The sequence below is a fragment of the Galeopterus variegatus genome, unplaced genomic scaffold (assembly GCF_000696425.1).
Source record: "Galeopterus variegatus unplaced genomic scaffold, G_variegatus-3.0.2 Scaffold614, whole genome shotgun sequence".
NCBI lineage: Eukaryota > Metazoa > Chordata > Mammalia > Dermoptera > Cynocephalidae > Galeopterus > Galeopterus variegatus.
Genome location: NW_007726725.1, coordinates 391,375 through 401,818, shown reverse-complemented (window position 1 = coordinate 401,818; position 10,444 = coordinate 391,375).

Below are 10,444 nucleotides of genomic sequence, written 5' to 3'. Positions count from 1 at the left end.
TATGCAAGAAGGAAACTTAAAAAACAAACAAACAGAAAACTATCATTTATAGCCTCAGAAAAACAAAAAGAAGTTATTGTATCCATGAAAAAGATTAGGATGCTATTTAAAAACAACAGAGGGAGCAAAAAAGAGCTCTTGGGAATTAAAAATACGTTGGCCAAAACAAAAAGCCCAGCAGAGGGAAGGGTTGGAATATAAAGTTAAGGAAACCCCTAGAAAGCAGCACAAAAAACTGAGACAGAACAGAAAAGACAATGAAATTAGAACAATCCAAGTGGGCAAGCAATCTCCTCCTCCAGGAAGTGTCTGTTTCTGGAAAGAAAACACAGGGCAGAAATTATCCAAAAAAATGACTTAAGACGTTTTCTCAGAGCTGAAGAGCATGCTTCCACATTGAAAGTACCTCAGGGGACCAATTTGGCAAAAAATACTGGGACGAAGAAAGATCCTAAAAATGACAGGAGAGAAAAACCAGATTTCATGTAAAGGGTAGTGAATCTCAATAGCACTAACCTTCTCCACGCAGGACTGACAGTTGGCAGGAGGGATGACCCGTTACTGAGGGAGACCTACTGAGGAGAAAGAACCTAACCCTGAAGGAGACTTCCAGCAGATTAACGACCTAACTGAGGAGACTTCTGGAGGGCAGATGACCTAACCCCGAGAGACTTCTAGAGGAGAGATGACCTAACCCCAGGAGAGACTTCCATAGATGACCTAACCCCAAGAGAGACTTCCAGAGATGACCCAACCCCAGGAGAGACTTCCATAGATGACCTAACCCCAGGAGAGACTTCTAGAGGAGAGATAACCTAACCCTGAGGGAGACTTCTAGATGAGAGATGACCTAACCTTGAGGGAGACTTCTGGCAGACTAATGACCTAACTGAGGAGACTTCTGGAGGAGCGACAGTCTGATCCTGAGGGAGACTTCTGCTAGGAATTCTAGTCAGCTAAAACACCAACCAAATGGGAAGGTAGAATGAATGCACATTCTGACCCACACTTTAGGAAAATGTTCCTTGTACCCAAATCGAGGGGCACCTTATAACTGGCTGGTATTCTTAAAAAATGCCAACGTCATGAAAGAAAACAGTTTCCTGTTAAGGGAGACTAACAGACATGATCCAGGATTTTCTTTCAGTAACGTCCTATAAAGGACACTAACGACCCATAAAAAACATCATTGGAACAACCAGGGAAGTCTGAATGAGGCCTGCACATCAGACCGCAGTGCTATTTCAGCACGACCTCCCTGGTTTGGATTGTGGTCTGTGGTTAAAAAGTCCTTGTTGCTAGGAAAGTCATGCTTGAGTATTTGGGAGTAAAGGGGCATCATGTCTACAGCTCATTCTCTAACGGTTCAGGCAAAAATAATATGTATACACAGGGTGGGAGAGGAGAGCAAACAAGGCACCATGTGGACGTTTGGGGAATCCAGGTGAAGGGAATACAGGAATTCGTTTTAAAGGTGCACGCCCTATACACCTGTTCTCTGCAAGCTGTGAAAGGATGTGCTCCACCAAAACGAGGGGAAAAAGCCCACAAGGGGAACACCTGAGACCTGACGGGAGAGAAGCCAGAGCCATCTGGGATAACAGGGGAGGGAGGCCCAAGGAGAGTGGCCCCACAAGAATGAACCTGAAAGAAACCTGAGCCGAGGAGGCTTCGTGGCTGAAAAAGATCAGCCAGCAACAAATGATTGAAAAGAAAGAGGGACAAGGACCGACTCCAGGGAGAACAAGCAGCTGGGGAGGAAACGTGGTCACATGGCCCTGCACAGTTTACATCCTCACAATGTCAGCCCCAGAGGCAGGTCTTATCCCAGACACCAGGAAGCCATCTGGGGGATGGGATGCAGGTGTGGGATGGGGGAGGGGTGCAAAATAGCAAAACCCTCATTCTCCACGGTCATCATGGGAGGTAAACAGACCTGAACTGTCCAGAAGCAGCCCTGATGTTTAGTGGTGAGAAGGGACAGAGGGTGCTCTGGGGAGGTGGGAACTGGGCGTGGGCTGGAAGAATTGCCCCGCCACTGAACACAAGCCCCACAGCACGTTTTGACTCTTCATGTGCAGGCGTGGTTTTGACAAACACAAAACCCAGAAACAAAACGAGTGACAGAAGGGAAATAAATGCACTAAAGGTAGTCGAAGTACTCTCTGGGTCGGAGGCTATGGTCACACACTTTTATTTTCTTATGCATTTGTGCTTATGAAAACTTCTAAGATAAGCCTGTATTCATGCTATCATTCAAAAAGCGATTTTAAAGAGGCCTGAAATGAGTCTGGGGTTGCCTGGGCTGCTGATGGTCCAGGAGCCCCTCGGACTCTTCCCTCTACCTGGTATGTGCCCAGAATACAAAGCTGAAAAATAAACCATTTACTCTGGCTGGAGAAGTGATGATCTCTGTATTAGTCCGTTTCTGTTGCTTTTAACAAAATACCTGGAACTGGGTAATTTATAAGAAAACAAAACTTATTGCTTACAGTTTCAGAGGCTAGGAAGTCCAAAGTCCAACTGGAACTGGGTAATTTATAAGAAAACAAAACTTATTGCTTACAGTTTCAGAGGCTAGGAAGTCCAAAGTCCAAGGAACACAGCTGGTGAAGGCTTTCTTTGGTGATGACTTCAGTGACAGCAGGGTATCACATTGCGAAAATGGCAGAGCAGAGAGAGAGAGACTCTCCTCTCCTTTTAAAGCCCTCAGACCCATGCCCCTGACACCATTTTTAATCCATTCACTATTGCACGATCCTACAATCTAATCACCTCTTCAAGGCTCCACCTTTCAATTACCAGAATAGGATTTCCCACCCTCTTAACAGTCACAGTGGGGGCCACGTTTCTAATACATAAAACTTGGGGTCACAATTCAGGCTTCAGTGGGTTTTGGGAGGACATAATTCAATCCACTACAATCTCCTTCCCAAGGTATTCCTTGCTGTCTTCTGTGGACACAGTGCTTCCAAGCTCCCTGACTTGCAGTTTTGTATTTTTCTGCATCAGAAGGCACGTCCCTCACACTTCACCCTCTTGGGGAGGCTGTTTTTCTACAGGTTCAGGGGTGAATGAACCTGTGTCACTCAGAAAGCAGTGATTGAAGTTTCTTGGGGGGCTGAAACCTGAGTGCCAGGTGTGGCCCAGGTGGGGTCTCTTGAGGTGAGGATGCTGGGGGCAGAGAGCCGGGAAGCTGGCAATACCACCTAGAGGAGCTGCGGCTTGGCATCAAGGGGCACGACAGTGCATGATAGTGAGACCCTCCTCTGACCATGCTTCTCTGACTCACTGATCCTAGGCCTGGTGACTGCAGGTGACAAGACTCGACTCTGCTCACAGTGGAGGTCTGGGTGGCCAGAGCCAAGTAGAGACCGGCATGGGCATGCATCTGCTCAGTGCTGCAAGGCAGGAGAATATGGACTGTGACCTTGGCAGCAGGGGCCCCAGGAGGCTACATACAGGTGAATGTAGGGGAAAAGGCAGCCCGGACAGAGGGCACAGCATGTGCGAAGACATGACAGAGCAGGGGATGTCCAGGAATGGAGACAAATTCCAGGAAGAGGGTGTGGGTGTCAAAGAGAGGAAGCCACAGGGCAGCTGGGGGATCAGGAGTCCTGTGCCCAGCAAAGTGAGGGTGATTTTCTCAACCACAGCCTGAGCTGACCAGACCCACTGCTGTGCAACAAACATCCCGACACTCCATGATTTCTTAGTTTTCACGATTTGGGCTGGCTGGGTGGGTCTTCTGCTGGTCTCTTCTGGCGTCACCACAGAACGCCTGGGCTTCCTGCTCCATGTGGTCATCCTGGTGGTCTCAGGCTCCTAGAGGGCAGCCCCAATTTTCACGATTTGGGCTGGCTGGGTGGGTCTTCTGCTGGTCTCTTCTGGCGTCACCACAGAACACCTGGGCTTCCTGCTCCATGTGGTCATCCTGGTGGTCTCAGGCTCCTAGAGGGCAGCCCCAATGAAAGTGCTTATCAAATCTCTGCTGTGCCATGTTTGTTGATGGCCCAGTGGCCAGAGCCAGCCACAGGCCAAACCCAGCATCCACGTGGGAGTGAAACCTTTGGGCATGGGAGCTGGGCAGTTCTTGGGCACTGTTACTGCAGCAATCTACCACACAGGGCACAGGGCATTCAAATGAACTGAACCTGGTAGTCACCGGTGCTGCCTGGCACTGAGAGCTCACAGGTGTGGAGGCACAGCTGGGCACTGGGAATGGGGTCTGGGGCTGCCGAAGCCACATGGGGCCCTGATTGGGTAGGTGAGGGAATGAGGATGAGAGGTAAAGAATAGGTGTAGGAAAGGGTGGGGGGTCCCAGAGCCCACAAAGAGAGTGAGGGACAGGGTTGGGGTCTCCAGGGAGAAATCTGGGTAAGGATCTCTGAAAGGGGAGCTGCACCTCTCCCACAATAAACTGAGTGGGGCCCTGGGAAGGGGGCACAGAGGCAGCCTGGGAGTTCTGAGGCTCAGTGCCGAAGGAGCTCAGGTCACCCGCACTGCGCAGAAAGACCCTTCCACAGCATCATTGTGGTGGTTGTTTTAAATTAACAAAGACTGGTTGTTTTTTGTTTAAATGCAGTGAAATGTTCAGGCAGTCCCTGATGAAGGGGGAGCCTCGTGCCCCTCCCATCCCTGCTCCTCTGGCTCCTACAACTCCTTCCACCAGCCACTACTGCTAGCCAGCCTCAGCTCCTTCTGGAAGCATCTTACACAGAGTGTGGGCATTCCCCTCGCCCTTTGGACACATGTCCAAACATTGTTGGTCCATATCGGTCCCTTTCCTATCATGTCTGGGAGACTGTCCTATATTGGCACATAATGATCCCACCTCACTGTTTCGTTTGCTCCAGAGAATTCCACAACATGACAAAATGTGGTATCCAGTTAGCCTCTCTGACAGACATTTAAATTGATCCTGGTCTTGTGCTACCACAAGCAGGGCCACAGTACAACCTTGACACACAGTGTGGACACTTACTAGGATCAATTCCTAGGAGCTGGCCACACTGTGAGAGGAAGGAGCCCTGGCTTACTGACAGCTGGTTAGGCATTACCAGGTGGTTAAGCCAGTGCCTGGACTGGGCCACCTGCTCCCACTCCTGTCCTCAGGGCAGACATTGCTAATCAACCAGAGCTCTTTCCCGCTGTGTCCAGCCTGAGCTTCTCGCCCCTTCCCCCCAGCACGAGGGGCAGCCGCCACCAATGGAGAATGCACATGAGACTGGGACACCGGCACTACAGACGGTGGAGATGAAGTCAATGAGACCCACCTGCAGAAAACACGAATTATCAAACATGACTGCAGAAAACGTGAAACGTGGGTTTCAAAATAGCCCCCAAACTTACACACGTGCAGTATCCTTGGGAGGGGCTGGCTCCTGCCCCGTGGTCCCACCACTGTGTGTTTGGCATGTGTCCAATTTTCAAAGACTCTAAGAACGTAAAATGTGCAAACCACTGATGCACCAGCAGCATATTTTTTTCTTCCTTAGACAACACAGGGGCAACTTTCTGTCTCATGGTGCTCTGGGGCACTTACAAATACCAATTACCACAGCACAGTAAAATAACTTTGCTTTAGTGAGAACTTCCATGATGAAGGATGTACTTATTGTATTACAGTACATAATGTCATTGGTTCGGATCCCTGTACTGGGATCAAGTGCCTGGTCAAAAGGCTACAGATAATCAATTATGACACTATGCCAGGTTATCACATTAACCCCAAACACAGCCTATGACAGAGGTCCTACCACTGTCCTCATTCTAAAAACAAGGCACAGAAAGGGTAAACAGGAGTTACCATCAGTGGAATGAGCAGATGAGCCCACCTGCCCCCTGAAGCTCCCTGGACCTCATTCTCATCCCCTCAACACTGAGGTCCCACTGCCTCCCACAACCTGTTTCCAACTTGAAAAGACACTAAACAAGCCATTTCCAACCCCCATTTGCACAGGAACCGCACGGTGGGCAACCAGAATCAGACCCTGTCCACCGGAAGGGATGGCACTGTCTCCCGACCCTTTCGATTCTGATTCTATTTCCTTCGCAGGGCAGGGGAAGCCGTAGAGGCGCACACCACGGACCAGATCTTGAATACTGCTCTCCCTTTCCAGGGCCCCACAGGCCTCGCAGGACATCAGCATCTGTCCGTTGACTACTGACACCCAGGGCCCGTAGTGGCAACATCCACCCTTCATTCCTGCACCTGCTGGAAGTAGACACAGCATTTCCGTCACCTGTAGCCCAGGGATTCCAGGGAAGCTGCCATCTGACTCCAAGCTCACAGAGGCAGCTACCCATGCCCTGATGCACTGGCCCAGGGGACAGGCTGGGGGCAGAGGGTCAAAGCCACCAGGAGGGCACCAACGGGACCGCTGGTTAGTGAGCACCACCCAGGCATCTGCCCTCCCCTTCTGCCTCCAGACCCTACACACAACTACCAGTGAGCGCACTGCTGCAGGAGGCGGAACAGAGACCACCGCAGACCCACCAGTCCTAGAGAGGAGGGGGGTAAAGGGAGGTGGGTGGCACTGCACCTTCATTCAAACATACCCTCGGCCTCCAGGCCTGAGCAGCAGGCTGGGAGCACACCTTTGGAGGAGTGCCCAGCAGGTGGGCTCACTGACAGGCTTTACTGGGCAGGGGAGGCAGAGTCCTGGCCATGGTTGTCCCCTCCCACCTGCAGAGGCTGCAGGGGAGGCCCCGCATCATTCAAGGCCAAGGGCCATACGGAGCGTTTCCCTCAACTGACAGAAGGCAGTGAAGAAACCACCCAAGGGCCGGCTCCCCTGCGACTCCAGGGAAGTGAGGTGCTGTTGCCCCCTTACCCATCCCTGATGATAAAAAGACAGGCCTCTAGGCTTCTTCCCGAAGGGCCTCTGCTCACAGGGGAGAAAGTGCTTTCAGTAACAACTGCCTGAAAGATCTCAATTAGCCATGTTAAATGGGAGGCTCAGAGTCTCCATCCATTTATAGCTGTGGGGACAGCTCTAATTTTACAGTTTTACACATAATATAATTTTTATAATTTTCTAAATGGCCAGTTTATCTTTTTTCTAACTAAATTAGCCCATGATCTTCTTTTTTTTTTTTTTTGGCGGTTGGCCAGTATGAGGATCTGAATCCTTGACCTTGGTGTTATAACACTGTGCTCTAACCAACTGAGCCAACCAGCCAGCCCCATGTTCCTTAAGACAGGAAGTTCCAGGTCTGAGGGAAAGCACAGGGCATCCACCACCTGCCTGGGGCCCATCCCCCATGGAGACAGCCATCCCTTACCTGTGCCCCCCCACCCCCTGCACCTGGGTATGGAGGACACTGGGGCAGGGCACTTCCTGGCTGTAGGACCCTGGCAAACAGCCCCATGCGTCCACCTCCTCCATCAGCTCTGTCCTGTTCCCACTGAGCTCTTCCCCCAGCTCTCCCCAACCCTGCCCTTCACAGGGGTGGGGATACAGATTGCCAGCAGGTGGACAGACAACATTCCCATCCTCTAGTCCATGAAACAAGCAAGCAAGCCAATACAAACGAAAACAATAACACTTGCATTTTTCGAGCAATTACTAAGTACCAAGCAGCAAGAAGGCATCAGGACACCAGCTGAGGCCTGGCACCCAGGGGTCCCCTCCAATGGCCCAAGCCCAACCACAGAGCCCATAGTGACCCCCATCCCTCAGCAGTGTCAGGAGCACAGCACTGGACAGTGGGGGCAGCATGGTCCCCAGCCACTGGAAAGCAGGGCAGCCCAGCCAGCCAGGTGCAGGGGCCATTGGAGTCTGTGGGGACACTGCCCAGCTCCACCTCAGGGTCACCAGCACAATTGTGCTCCCTGTGCTTCTTGCCAAAGCCAGTTCTGACTACGTCTCCCCCACACACCCTTGCTGGGTCACTGTAAACAAAACCTCCCCATATCAGACCAGCTCTCCATGCTGTTCCACTGTGGGTCCCCCCTTCCCTGTTCCACGCAGACCATGCTCAGGACCACCCATGATTCCCTCAGACTTACAGACTTTCCCTCCCTCTGTTTCATGGTTCTTTCTCTGAAAGGCCCCCTCCACCATGCCCACTGTTGTGGGTTGAACTGTGTTTCCAAAAATGAGACATTCAAGTCCTTACCCCTGGTACCTGTGAATGTGACCTTATTTAGAAATAGGGCCTTTGCAGATGGGATCAAGGTAAGATGAGGTCACACTGGAGTAGGGTGGGCCCTAAATCCAATGACTGATGTCCTCATAAGAAGAGGGAAATTTGATCACAGACACATACAGAGAAGGCCAAGTGCAGATGGAAACTTCATCACAGAGACTGGAGTGATGGGGCTACAAGCCAGGGGACAGCAAGGGCTGCTGGCAGCCACCAGTAGCTGAAGAAAAGGCATGTGGAAGCCAGCTTTGCCAACATCTTGATTTTGCACTTCTGGCCTCCAGAAACATGAGGAAGTAAATTCCTGTTATTTTAAGCCACCTAGTTTGTGGTAATTTCTTACAGTCCCAGAAACCTAACATCCTCCTACCCCAAAACACTTCCACTGACAAAACAAGCATCACATGCTCCAGTAAGTACTGAACACTAACTGTGCCCAGGCACTGTACCAGGCTGGGGGCAGAAAAGAATAAATCAGCCACATGCCAATTCGGGAGCCCAAGCAATGTGTCAAAGTGCTGTCCTGATCATGTGACTGCCAAGGGAGCACGAGGAAGGGGACGTTTGACTGGGGCCTTGAAGGCTAAGTAGGAGTTTGCCTGGCAGACCCCTACCCACAGATATGCTCCCAGGACAAGTTGTGTCCTTCCTTCTCCTTCACTACTAAGCAGACTTTGGAGGAGCCCCTGGCCTCAATGCTCTCAGCATGAGCCTAGGAGCACACGCTGTGAGCAAAACCCACAGGCAGGCACCTCTCACGACCTTCTCAGACACCCCCAGCAAGATCCCTGGGTACATACTTTCACCATCAAAATGCCAAGGCCAGTGTGCAAATCACTGGCCCTACTGGGCCAATTCAGTTGACAGCCTCACCTGAAGGCCCATTTTTAATGGCCAGTGGGCTGATCCTCTGCCCTGGGACATGCAGCCAGCAGGTCTCCTCTCTTTCTATCTGATGGTTGGGGCAGCGCTCTTAGCACATGCTTTGCCTGGAGATCTTGGTGAGTTTTATTGAGGAGTGTATGCAAAGTGCAAATAACTGGATGAATGTTAAAGCCAAAGGTGGCCTGAGGAACAGCGACTGTTAAGTTCCAAAAAAACAGGGTGCCAGGAGATCCTACAGACTGCCAACGTGTGTCTCTGAGCCTAGTGCTTGACCCTCCACCTAGCCACATGTTCCCAGGTCAAGTGTCACAGTGAGAGCAGACCCTGGAGCCACAGTTTGGGTTCAACTCCTGGCTCCACAGCCTGACAGCAGGGCACTTAACCTCAGTTTCTCTAGCTATAAAATAAGGTTGGTAGTAACCTCTACCTAAGAATCAAAGGAATTAAGACTTACAGAGGCTGGCTGGTTAGTTCAGTTGGTTAGAGTGCAGTGTTATAACACCAAAGTGAAGGGTTCAGATCCCCCTACCCGCCAGTTGCCGAAAAACAAAAACAAAAAGGTATGTAAAGCCCTTAACATTGCCTGGAGCACAATAAGAGCCACATAAGTACCTATTAGGTAAATAAAAACAGCACACTCTTAAATGCATGTTTCTGCTGGTTCTCAAATAATCTCTCTCCTGCTTAGAGTTGGCTGAGGCTTCTCATTTGTTAAAACTATTAAATTTCTAAAAGTCTCAAAACAGGTGATAGACTGAGGACTAGTCCCAAAAGATACTGGCACACTGCCAAGGAATAAGAGCCTCGGTCTGCAAGGTGAATCCCCTCAGGGAAATGGGAGGCTCGTGGGAACCAAAGAGCACAGCTGTTGATCCCTGGGACTCCCGCAGGGTGAAGCTGGAATCAGAGTTTAGAAAAGAAGTCAGTTTAGCTACAACAGACGTTAGAACATTCAAACGGAAACGGGTCACGCCAGCTTTCGTTGAATCCGTCTCCTAAAGAACAGTGCAAAATACAAAGTCTTAATTTCAAAACTTAAGTCTTCTCAAGCCCATGCAAACGTTATCTCTGCAAGAACAGTAAGGTCAAACTTGGAGAATGAGGGAACGGCTGCAAAGCACAGCTGGGAACTTTCTCCTGGACGAGGAGACTGGCCGGGGCGTCACGCTGAAGACCGGTGTGACCGCGCTGAGGACGCCGACATGCGGACGAGCGGGACGACCCCGTCAGCGCGCGCTCCGTGAAGGGTGGCGGGCTGCTGGGACCGCAGGCCGCACCTCGGACGCGTGCCCTTGTGCCCCGGTCCCCGCCGCGCGCCCCAAGGCCGGCCAGCTCCCCTCTCCCCTCGCCAAGTTGCGCGCAGGAGTCGAGTGGTCGCCCGCCGCGGTGCGCCGCCGCCCTCGCTATA